We start from the raw sequence: 13,526 nt of genomic DNA, 5'->3' as shown, positions 1-13,526 counted from the left end.
GATATTAGAGTACTTGTGATCTGGGATCCTACAAGGAGGACTTGGGGTCAATATTGATGCGGTGTGGAAGGTAGTATAGGGCCCGTACTACTGGAGACATCGAATCAGTGTGCAGTCCAAGTAAGAATCCTTAGGGTACTAGGGAGAAAGTAGGGTTGAGTTATCGAGTGCGACTGTGCGAGTACACTCGAACGAGTCTCTGATATTTTTATGTTGTATTTCAGAGACATCATGGAAGGGACACGCCACAGACCAGAGACCAACGGAGTGAGTGATGAGGAGCTACGTCAGATGATCCACGATGAGGTGGCTGCGGCTATCCGCGCAGAGATACCAGAGATGTTTGGGTCTATCAAGACCACCCTGATTGAGACGTTTGACGAGAGATACGCAGCAGTTACTGAGGCTGCAGCTACTGCAGTTGTTGCTGCTGCTAGACCTCAGGGTGGCGATTCGTTGCTGTTCTGGGAGTTCAACAACACGAAGCCACCGGAGTTTGATGGGACGCAGGACCCGATTGCTACGATGAGATGGATTCCTGACATCGAGGGATATTTCTATATGTGTTCATGACCAGAGCATCTGAGGGTACGGTTCGCGCTGAACCAGCTTTGGTTGGGAGCGAAGGACTGGTGGAAGTTTGTGACAGTGCACTTCACTTCTGAGGAGCTTTCTGCGGTGACCTTGGAGAGGTTCACCGCTATATTTCGTGATGAGTACGTTCCCCTGGTGGAGAGGGAACAGTTGGCCTAGGAGTTCTTGACCCTCAAGCAGGGTACTGAGTCTGATATTGTGATCACCAGGATGTTTCACGAGAGGGCGATGTTCTGCCCTGAGCATGTGTCCTCCGAGCAGGCACGTATGAGTCGATATCTGGGCATTCTGAGGAGAGATATACGCGAGTTAGTGGCGAACTTGTCGTACTGGACAATTGCCGAGCTCCAGGCCAATGCTCGGAAGAGGGAGATTGAGCTTGAGACTCAGGCAAGGGAGGAGGCGGAGTCTCAGGGGAGGGATCGGCGACCGACAGAATCCCAGCCGGCAGCCAAGCGGGCAAAGCCCGCCGATTCAAGGTCAGAGAACCATAAGGGCCGCACTTGTGGTAAGTGTAGCAAGAGTCATGAGGGGATATGTCGAGCAGGTTCTTGCTACAAGTGTGGCAAGGAGGGGCACATGGCCAAGGATTGCCCCAAGGGATTTGCAGTCTGCTTCCACTGCAACCAGACCAGACACTAGAAGCTCGAGGGTCCGCAGCTACTGGTCTCAGCATAGGGAGCATGGAAGGGATCTGCCCCTGCTGCCGTACAAGCTATTGAGGGACGGCCATTAAAGGCCGAGGCATCGAAGGCTCGCGGGAGAGCCTTCCATTTGACAACGGAGGAGGTCCGCGCAGCGCCCGACGTTGTGGCTGATATGTATTCTTTCATTTATTTATTTCTGAGTTTGAGATACTATGCTTATATAATGGTATGCATATGTACTATTCTTGTGAGTTATGTACCTGCTTTGGTGTTATTTGACTTGGGTGCGAGTCGATCTTTCATGTCTTTCGCATTTAGTCAGCACATCAGTACCTGTCGAGAGGCGTTGAGTCGATCTCTTCAAGTTTCGATAGCTGAGGAGCGAGCGGTATATGCCACTGAGGTGATTCAAGGATGTGTACTCGAGATACTCAGTGTTGAGTTCCCGATAGATCTTGTCTCAATTGCGATGGTGGATGTTTGTGTCATCGTGGGCATGGACTGGTTGAGCACATTCGGAGCCGTCATCGACTGCGAGTGACAGTTGGTGACCATATGAGACCCTAGTGAGGGAGTGCTTACGGTGTACAACGAGGGTACCCATTCTGGGTCAGCGTTTTGTTCGGCTGCTAGAGCGAGGTAGAGTCTACAGCAGGGCTGTAGTGGGTTTGTGGCCTATGTGATGGACACACGAGTGGCCGCAGAGAGGACGAGTTCGGTTGGTGATGTACCGATAGTGCAAGAGTTCCCGAACGTTTTTCCCGAGGAGTTGTCGGGTGTGCCTCCCGAGAGGCAGGTGGAGTTTCGTATCGATTTAGTTTCGGGAGCGACGCTTGTTGCCAAGGCACCTTATCGCCTTGCACCGCCAGAGATGCAGGAGTTATCCTCGCAGCTTCAGGAGCTGCTGGGAAAGGGGTTTATTCGGCCGAGTAGCTCGCCGTGGGGAGCGCCGATCCTTTTTGTCAAGAAAAAGGATGGTTCACACCGGATGTGCATTGATTATCGGGAGTTGAACAAGTTGACGGTCAAGAACCGTTACCCCTTACCGAGGATCGATGAGCGTCTTGGTTCTCCAAGATTGATTTGAGGTCTAGATATTATCAGCTGAGAGTGCGTGATGAGGATATCCAGAAGATGGCGTTCAGAACTCGTTATGGGCACTACGTGTTCGTGGTGATGCCTTTTGGGCTCACCAATGCACCGGCAGCGTTAATGGATCTCATGAACAGGGTGTGCGGGTCGATGTTGGATCGATCGGTGATCGTGTTCATCAACGATATATTAGTGTATTCGAGGTTCAGATAGCAGCATGAGGAGCATTTGAGGGAGATTCTCGGAGTTTTGAGATCGGAGAGGCTTTGCGCCAAATTCTCCAAGTGCGATTTCTGGTTGCGAGAGGTCCATTTATTGGGGCATCTCGTCAACCAGAATGGGATATTGGTCGATCCGTCCAAGATTGAGGCTATAATGAGTTGGGAGGTGCCAAGATCTCCCACCGAGATCAAGAGTTTTCTGGGGTTGGCCGGCTATTATCGGAGATTTATCAAGGATTTCTCCAAGATTGTCGTTCCTCTCACCAGGTTAACCCGGAAGGGCGTGGCTTTTAGTTGGGGTACTGAGCAACAGGTCTCATTCGAGACACTTTGCCAGAGATTATGCGAAGCCCCGGTGTTAGCCCTTCCGGAGGGGATGGAGGATTTTGTGGTGTATTGTGACGCATCGATATCGGGATTGGGTGTGGTGTTTATGTAGAGAGGGCATATGATAGCATACGCATCAAGGCAGCTAAAGCCTCATGAGACGAGGTATCCCACCCACTATCTGGAGTTAGGTGCAATGGTGTTCGCCCTCATGATATGGGGTCACTATTTGTATGGGGTTCGGTGTACCATATACACGGACCACAAGAGCTTGAAGTATTTGATGGATCAGCCCAACCTGAATATGCGCCAGAGGAGATGGTTGGATGTGGTAAAGGATTATGATTATGAGATCCTGGGGCAAGGATAACGTTGTAGCCGATGCCTTGAGCCGAAGGGCACAGAGTGCCCCGATACGAGACGTTTGTATGAGGTTGACGGTGATGACTCCGGAGTTAGACACCATTCGGGAGGCCTAGGCAGAGGCCATGAGACCAGAGAACCGTAAGAGAGAGCGGGTGATCGGGCATGTATCTAAGTTAGTTACCGATAGCCAGGGGCTTATGACCTTTCAGGGTCGGATTTGGGTGCCATTTGCAGGCGGGGCACGTACCATTCTGATGGAGGAGGCGCACAAGTCAAGGTTCTCGATCCACCCAGGGGCCACTAAGATGTATTTGGACCCGAAGAGAGACTATTGGTGGCCCTGTATGAAGAGGGATATTGCGTGGTTCGTTGAGAGGTGCTTGACCTGTCACAGGGTCAAGGCCGAGCACCAACGTCCGCATGGCAAGTTGCAGCCACTTGAGGTTCCCCAGTGGAAGTGGGAACAAATTTCTATGGATTTTATCACCAAATTGCCGAGGACCGTGAGGGGTGTCGATGCAATTTGGGTGATTGTCGACCGGATGACGAAGAGCGCTCACTTCCTTGCTATTAGTGAGAGCTCTTCTACAGAGAGACTGGCAGAGTTGTATGTGAGGGAGGTGGTATCGCGGCATGGAGTACCGATCTCGATTGTGTCAGATCAAGATGTACATTTCACTTCCAGGTTTTGGAAGAAGTTCCATGAGGAGTTGGGCACGAGGCTGCATTTCAGTACCGCATACCACCCACAGACGGACGAGCAGAGTGAGCGGATGATTCAGACGCTCGAGGACATGCTTCGAGCATGTGTGTTGGACTTTGGAGGAATTTAGGACATGTATTTTCCGTTGGCTGAGTTTTCCTATAACAACAGCCACCATTCGAGCATTGGCATGCCTCCCTTTGAGTTGTTGTATGGGAGGAGGTGTCAGACTCCCATCTGCTGGGGAGAGGTAGGTTAGCGAGTGATGGGCGGCACTGAGATAGTGCTTCAGATGACAGAGCAGATACAGCAGGTCAGACAGACGCTATTAACAACTCAGAGTCGCCAGAAGAGTTATGCGGATAGGCAACGGTCTGAGCTCGAGTTCCTGGTAGGAGACTTCGTACTCCTAAAGGTATCTCCTTGGAAGGGAGTGATTCGATTCCGAATAGGCACAAGCTGAGGCCCAGGTACATTGGTCCTTTCAGGGTGACCGCTAGGTAGGTAGGGTAGCGTACCGTTTGGAGCTACCTACGGAGTTGAGCCAGATACATGATACCTTCCATGTGTCTCTATTGAGGAAGCGTATTGCCGACGAGACGACAGTGGTACCACTAGAGGACATTCATGTGGATGCGAGCCTGAATTATGTTGAGAGGCCAATCGTAATTATGGATCGAAAGATCATGGTTCTGAGGAACAAGGAGGTGCCCCTGATTCAGGTCCAATGGCAGCCTCGGAGAGGGTCCGAGCTGACTTGGGAGCAAGAGTCAGAGATGCGGGAGCAGCATCCAGAGCTGTTTGTACCATGAGACTTCGAGGACGAAGTCTGGCTCTAGTGGGGGAGAATTGTAATATCCCAAATATCAGGTATGCTTTATGAAACCCTAATCTTTGGGTAGTTGTCTATTTTGGTCCTTGTCAAGGAAAAGAATGGAAGACGGGTACGCGGGGTGTAGTGGGGTGTACGCTCAACGTACTCGTGCGTGTGTTTGATCGCGGAGGATTCCCTGGTACGAGGGGCGTACCCGGCCCAGAAATGAAACCCTAATCCCTTGTAAGCCACCTATTTAAAGACCATTATGGCCTCTTTTTTAGCCACCATTCCCAGAGACTTAACCTCCCAAACCCTAAATCTCGTTCTTGTTGCAAGAGTGTGCCTTGGAGAGCTTGTTGGTGTATTCTTGGAAATTTGAGGTGAAGAGAAAGCTTTGGAAGAGAAGGAGTTAGAGCTCAAGCTTTTGGATCCGAGATTAGCAGTGGGAAAAGCTTCATTTGGAGGTAAAAAGCTTCAAGCTTTCCTTCTTTTCTGTTTTTGCTTTGTATGGGGATGTTTTAGGGTTTTGTCCCCCAAGTTGATAACTTTATGTGTTGATAAGCTCCTAGGACCCGAGGTCTGTCCCATGTTAGCTTATTTTGGGTTGCTAGGTCATAAAAACCCAGTCTTGGTCATTAAGAGCTGACCATGCTTGAGTTATGGGCTCCTAAAGGTTGGAAATGGAATGATTTGGGTGTTGGTGACTTCTACAGCCATGCAAAGGCTTAAAATCACCAACTTTATGGATTAAGTGGCTTTAGAATAGTCAGATCTGGAAGTTGAACGTGTGTCTTAACCGTTTAAGACCCAAAATCAAAAGGAGTATGGGATTGGGACTTACACGGGGCGTAATCCCAATACGCGCAGTGTAGGGGGTCACATTCCCTGATTCTGTGAAGTTGTCCGGTACGCTCAGCATACAAATTTGGTACGCGCCACGTAACCTGAAGGGTTGACTTTTTTTTACTTTTATGGTTTAACTAATGTTTGGAACTTTGAGCAATGGGAGGGGTAAAATGGTCTTTTACTCTTCTGAGAGAACCTAGAGGAAGATTAGCCTAGCCTTTGAGAGTCGTATTGATTAGAGTAATTATTCTATATGGTTAGGCGGAGGCTAGACCAGTATTTCCGAGTTCGAGATTTACGAAGTTACCCGAGGTGAGTCTTCTCACTATACTTTACCTAGAGTGGTAATTAGAGTTATGTGATAGATTATATTGTATGTTATTTATGTGATGTGATGCACTGCATTACTTCTATGTGATTTATTCAGTGTGTGCTCCAGAGTTTACAGAGTTAGGACCGGAAGATCCACAGAGTTAGGACCAAAGGGTTCATAGAGTTAGGACCAGAGGGTCCATAGAGTTATATCCTTGAGTGGCTAATATGTGTTTTATATGGTATTTTGGGGAGCTCACTAAGCATTTATGTTTACCGTGTTATGTGTTATGTGTTTTATGTACCAGTGATGATCGCGGGAAGGCGCCGGCATGATCAGTACGCACTTCTGGAGTCTTTATGTATTGGGATCTTTGGATTTGTTTTAGTTGGATAATATGTGAAACATTGATTTGAGAATTTCTTATGAATGAAATTATGTTTTTAAAATGAAAATTTGTTTTGAAAATTTACGTCGTTACAGAAAAGAAAAAGAAGATGTTATTGGTGTTCTTAAAGAAGTTCGTGATGTTCTTCAAGTTTCTAAAGAAAAAGTGACTCCAGATGTTCTTGTTGAGGGGGAGTCAAGTGTTTCATGTTTTCCAGAAGCTTCACAATCCAAATCTAGTAGTTCTGAATACGAATCTAAATGCAAAAATTCAGAATCGTGAAAATGAAGGATTTTTGTTCTATTGGAACAACAACAGATGATTTTTTGTGTTTTGATGATGTTTTTAAAGGAATGGTTTCTTACAGAAAGCCAATTATTCAAGATGTTCATATTTACCAAACTCCTAAGGATTGTGTTCAAAAGACTTCTAATGTTCAGATTCAAAAAGATGAGGAGGTTGTTCAGATCCGAAATTCATTTTTGAAGCCTAGAAATCAGAAAAGAAAGAAGAAGAAGAACAACAAGAGTAAAATGAAGTAGGTTTGGATGCCCAAGGTACAAGTATCTAATGCATGTGAAAAGATTCAAAAGCTGAAGTCAAGAATGTTCAAAGGAAGTTCCAGAAGATTTTGACAAAATGAAGCTAGGGAAAATATGAAAGGAAGGCCGGTGCATGGCTTTTCAACTCAAAGAGTGAACAAATGTTGATTTCCACAAAGTTTGTTTCTATCTTGCTGATAAGCATCTCTACTCCACTTCTTACCTACAATACATCTTGGAGTTTATGGATAAATGCAAAGCGAATCGTAAAGGGGATATAAAGTGTTTCTACAATATGATCCTTTGGTATATCTAGGTTCTCAAGGCCTTGCTGAGCATCATTCCGAAAATTTTTGAAGTTCAGAAGAGAACTCCACAGTCTGATGTCTCAATTAACGCGAAGGGGGAGATGGTTGGGTCATATGGGTTGCATCATTGTGGATTTATTGTTAGTCCATTTTTGTATACCGGGTTAGGCCTGTCCACCCGTTTATTTATTATTAGGGTTTTACTATTTAAAGTGCATGCATGCATCGTATCTTGGAATCGTCAATCTTGCAAACCCTACGTAGCCTTTACAGTAGCGGTTCTTCATCGAGCTCTTCTAAGGCTGTGATTATTAATCATTCGACACAACTTGATCTTCTTTCTGTGTTTTGATTCTTTACCTGTTTGAATCTATTCGATCATTAAAGTTTTATAATTAACACTTACCCAATGGTACTAGACTATTGTGATGAACAAGTTAACAGTAGGAAATTTGTAAGCCCTTCTTACAAGTTCTATTAATTGTGATAAATGGTTAAGATTACACAGGGAATGTGATGAGTGTGACAGAAGAAATAAGATTCCAATATGTAATAGGTTGATGATGAAGAAGCAGTATCTAGAAGGTGTTATGTTATCAATAAAGTAGGAAGACGATTTTACATATTGGAATATAGAAGAATGCAAGATGAACATCAAGGATTTTATAGTACTAAAAATGTGTGGACAAGAATAAAAACTTAAATTTTGTTGAAAAGGGCAATCAAGAAAATGATAATTACTAAAGGAAATTTTCAAAATTTCCATGAATGATTCAATGAGATGAGCTACTACTGTGAGAGAATAATAGGGTGATTTGGACCTTAAAAGAAATGCCTTCATTTCTTTTAAGGGGTAGATGGTAAGAAGGATACGGAAATGTAATGATTCTATGTTACAAGAGCTCACAACACTATAAAGACTAAGTAAGAACAACACATGGTGCTTGGAAATACAGGTGAAATGAATAATTCATGGTTACAAGATTTAGAGCTTCCAACTTATAAAACTTGATGGACCGGACCGAGCATCCTCAAGTACAACTTAGTACTAGGTTTGGGCATTGCTTTTAATCTGAATTCGAAAACCAGAAAAAGGAAGGTAAAATTTATGATAATGAGATCTTCTGTTATAAGTTCATAGAGAAGATAGGGCTTTGAATCAGAGCATTATGGGTCACATGAATGTGACTAAAGGATGCAAAAAAAAAAAGCTGATATAGAATTTAGCTATGTATTCATAACAAAGTGACAAGCAATAGAAAGAAGTAAATTATGATGATACTATATAGTTAAAATAACAAAGTGGTAAATGGAAGTGTCGAGTATTCGAGGTTAATGAGGAGTAAATATGAGGCAACAAGTTTTTATGAAGAAATAAACGAAGCCACTTGCTACATGATGAGGATCATCTTGTGTTTTATCCTTAAAAGAAATATCAATAGGACCCAACAAGATTTTTAAAGGCCAATTTGAATCAACTATATTTGCTTTAAAGCTTCTTGTCATGGTATGTTGGGATTGCAAGCCTAAGAAATGTGCTAACTCATGATGAGATCTTTGTTTGAAATGTAAGTTTAAGTGAATGAAGAAGGATAGGGACAATGTATGGGAAATATATACAGACTTGGATAGTATAGTATATGTTGGTATAAAGCTAGTACACAATGAATGATATACATGATTAGATTATCTTAATAAATTGTATAAATTGACTTGCATACCTGATTGAGTGTAAAGTGTCATTCTTATGACTTTAAAGTAAGGCCTTTGGGAAGAAAGGTAGAGGTATTAGTAGGAGCTAAATTGATAAATCATATTACACGAAAGGGTATACCTTGGCAATATAGAATACATAGGTAAGGAAATGGGCAAATGGTGACTGGTGAGTTGGGGGACCCAATAAGGATTTATACATTCCTTAAACTTTGTTGCAATATGATCAGATTGTATGTCTTAAAATAATTGAAATCATTGTTAGAGTAGTTTGCTAAAAGTTCAAAAATGAGACAAAAGGGTAAAAATATCCAAGATAGTTGATAACCCCTAATTATTTATTATTGATCATTAGCCGGACTAAAATTGTGAAAAATGACCAAAGTAATGAGACCATCAAGGAAATAAAAAAGTGATGGGATGAAATCCTAATGAGATGGATCACAAAATAATTCTGAGGACGGAATCCTTTTAAGGGATAGATATTTGTAATGTCCTAAAATTTAAGATAAGGTTCTTAAATTAATTAAGATATTTAAATAAAGAATGATTTAAATAATTAAATCATTTAAATGATAATCATATCATTAGTCAATATGAAGCTTGCAAAGTTAAAGGTTGAGATGTTAATATTTCAAGGTTAAGGGACGCAAAGTGTCAATTTAGAAAGGTATGTTTGACCAAGGGTTGACTCACCAAGCTTAAATGGATGAGTAATGTTAAGGATGGGATGGTCAAGGACTCATTATGTCAACCTTTTAAGCAAATATGAAAATGAATGGAGAAATGGTAAATTTGGCAAAAAATGTAAACTAGATGGACCAAATATGCAAATCTGAAAATAAGGATGCTGCCTCTTCATTTCAGCCAAATAAGATCGTTGGGAGGAGAAGAGAGGACGTTGGATGGCGATTCAAGTTCAATAGAAACGCTAGGGGTCAATCTCAATCCTTCTTGGTTCATTTGGTGCAAGTTGTGAAGAAATCAAATGGTTCAAGGTGTAATTTCTTCTCCTTTAACCTAGAAATTCGAATTTATGATGTGGGTTTAACCCCAATGTCGAATTTGGTCTCAAATGATGATTAGGGTTTGGTTTTCTAACCTCCCTTGAGTTCTTTTGATGATCCCAATCTCAATCCATTCATCCCAATTAATGGATTTGAGGATTTGGGTGAAAACCCTCATGAACCCTAGAAATTCAAATAGGGGATTTCATGTTTATATGTTATATTGGATTGGATTCAATTACCTAGATGATGTTTAGAAGCAATAAATCCAATTGGAATGCTCAATACATCTATGATGGGAGAATGTGGCATAAACATGGAATTTAGATAGTTTTGGGGAAATTATGATGACATAATGGAATCCTTTGAATATGAGCATTTGATGAATATATGATACTCATAATCATGATTTGATACTAAAAAAAATTATTTGGATGCAAAAACTCGGAGACTTGAATGATATCTAGTTGAATTTATGGAGTATTTGGCCATAAGGGCATTTTGGGAAATCTAGGGATAACTACATTGTGATTGACGTCTAAGAGGTGAATGACATTCATGGATATGAATTGACACTTTAGAGATGGAATTGGAAAATAAAAATGAAGGATATCTTAATCTATAAGTGGTTCTATTGATTGTTTTAGCCTAAATGGAATTGAGGATTCCATATGACCTTTATAGGTGTTCCAAATGGTTACCTAAAAGACCAAAACCATCTAAGAAAGTTGAAGACTCAAAAAGTGAGTTTTTGGGGGTGTTAGGGCTGCTACGGGACGCGACCCACGTGGTCAGGCACATGGTCGCGCACAGACAACATAGTACCCGACTAGACCAAAAGTCTGAACTTTAGTATTTTCCTCATAACTTTTGCATACGAACCCGGATTTGCACGCGGTTTTCGCCTACATTCATATTTTTAAATGAGAAATAGCATGAAGAAATAGAACATAGTAATGGAACATTTGAGGGGTATTTTGGTCATTTTAATGACTTGTGTCTATATGTTATACAGGTGGTATTTGAGAGTGTTGATCTAAGGAAAGGAAGTAGAAGAGGACTAGCTTGCCTTATTGTGATTGAGGTGAGTACGTGTTGGAATTTTGCCACTTTGGGGTACATGGCAAAATTGATTTTATGATAATGAAGCACTAATGTTGATATATGAAATGTTTTTAAATGAAAGTGTGAAATGTTTTTGGAAAGTATAATTTGAAAGAATGCCATGAAGGCAAAAAATGTTTTTGAAAGTAAAGAATGTTTTCGAAGATAGAATGTTTTGTAAAGGTGTTTGAAATGTTTTGAAATGAGTATTTTGATAATAACATATGAAATGAGTGAGTCATGGAAAGTTATGATAAGAAATGGAAAGTAATGTAAAGGAATGGAAAGTAATGAAAAGAATTGGAAAGTAATGAAATGAAAACTGCCCGGGTCATGATACCTCGTAAGAGACACTAGAGGAATTTGTCGGGGTGGCGCCTCCCCTTCATGAGATAGATGTCCTAATGGGCGTCGTGCACCCTGCCTGCGCACACTGCATACTTTTGTTAGAGATGATGACGTGGACGTTTTCTAGTGGTGAAACGTGTCGCAATTCAAGTGGGAGTGTCAGGTGCACCGTGCATCTGATCTGTATGCATGGTTGTTCACGAAGATTTCAGATTTCTTAAAAATTCCATATCTTCTTCGTAGGATCTTCGTTTTCGACGATTTTTATATCTACATGTAGCTATCGACGATATCTACAACTTTCATTAAGACTTCGTCGGCTAATTTTGAATTTATTTTTAAACCAATATTTTTAACAGGATTAGACTATTATAGTCCATTAAAGATTCATAAATCCCTCACATGAATTCTATTCTCTACTATCTTTATATCGATAGAATCATATGGACGAGATCTTTAACTCTCGTTTAGATTGTTTTCCTAACAGTCGACCGAATTCTTTTTTGGTTTCTGGGTCGTACACTGTTGTGTTGAAACTTCTAAAAATCATAATTTATTCATACAAAGTTAGATTTAGGTGTTCTTAATATGTGCACTCTTGCTTTTACAACTACTACAACTTTAGTCAAGACTATTTATCCTAAATAGCCTTCTATTAAAGATGTCTATTTACGTGACTGGTCTTTTATACTATAAGGCGAAAATGAGGTGTTACACAAGTCACCAGTTCTACATGGTCTCACAAATTATTGGACTTTTGGCTACATGAAACAAGCATCTCAAGTTTTGGCCTTCACGTGGGAGCATGGTATTCCACGTAGCCATTTAAGTTGTGTTGTTGATTCCTTCTTCGTTTTTAAGTAGCGATAACACGATCACTTTAAATCCAAACCAATCAGAATCAAGCAATGACTGTTTAGTTATATTTTTAAGGTTTAATTACACATATTTGGTGGTGTAGCCACATAGATGCAATGGTGGGCCTTGGTTCACCCATACAAATTTGAGGTCTTATAATTTTGACTTAGTTGACTTGATTAATCATGAAAATTCATCTACGATATCCTAATAAAATCCACTATTTGAAATACGCCTCTAAAAGGTACATGAATGTAGATTACAAATGGTATTCCAACCTAGTTTAGGTTTGCCAACATCCTAATTTTAACCAAAACTATTGTTACATGTTTATTTGCTTAAAAAACGGGAACTAATACCCTAACATTGGTGACATACTCAATATAAGGCTTGCTTATGGACTGATGGTAGGCTAATCTAAACACATAGTCTATCTTGATTCCTATATTCATACATAAGTAATACCGTATGCTTAATGGTAATAATCCTTTTCGAATAGTCTCATCCTATGGTTCCTAATCTTACCTATGAAAACACTTTATCCTTTGACGTTGAATCCTACTACTAGAATCCTTTATGGAATAAATAAATCCTTATCCTATGGTTGAGATCAAATCCCTAAGTCTGGTGTATTTCTTGAGTACTTGACGCTTTCTATGATAAACCAAGCCACCCATTGTGTTCATGTTCCTCTGTTGCAAGGATATATCCTTCATCCGTGAAGGTATGAACCTAGACAGCTATCTGAGTTGTAGCTGGGAGTCTGGCTAATTTCTAAATCCTACTTAATGATTGGAAGGAGATCCTAATTATTTCCTGAGAAACATTTAAAGAATTTCATAACTTATGGGTACTATATCTAAAGACTCTCTTCTTCGACAACACCGAAACAACTTTTACCTACTTGTGATGCAATCTCACTTAAACCTTGATGGAGAAAGTCGAACTGCTCCTCACACCTCTATCTTAAGGGTCGGTTCTCCCCAACTTGGGTCCAACTCATTATTTTCTACTACTTGTCATTGATCAAGCCTAAGATGGCCTTATCAACGTAAATCTGTGGATCCTTTTTGATTTTGAAGAAACCCATGCTTTTCATATCCAATAACCATCGATATTCCTATCACACTACTACTTCTTGTATTCTTTACAACTGACTTCCTTAAAATTGGACCAACACACATCGTTTTGTAAATACACTAATGTATATGTTTTATTATCTTAATAATAGCGACAATATCTAAAGTAAACATTCCATCTTTATTATAATATTGATGTCTTACATTTATTACATTAGTTAAAGCCTAAGAGCACTATTAACTTCTATGATGT

This window comes from Lactuca sativa, chromosome 2 (genome assembly GCF_002870075.4).
Source record: "Lactuca sativa cultivar Salinas chromosome 2, Lsat_Salinas_v11, whole genome shotgun sequence".
NCBI lineage: Eukaryota > Viridiplantae > Streptophyta > Magnoliopsida > Asterales > Asteraceae > Lactuca > Lactuca sativa.
The sequence above is the reverse complement of the archived record's forward strand: the minus strand, read 5'-3'. Positions refer to the sequence as shown.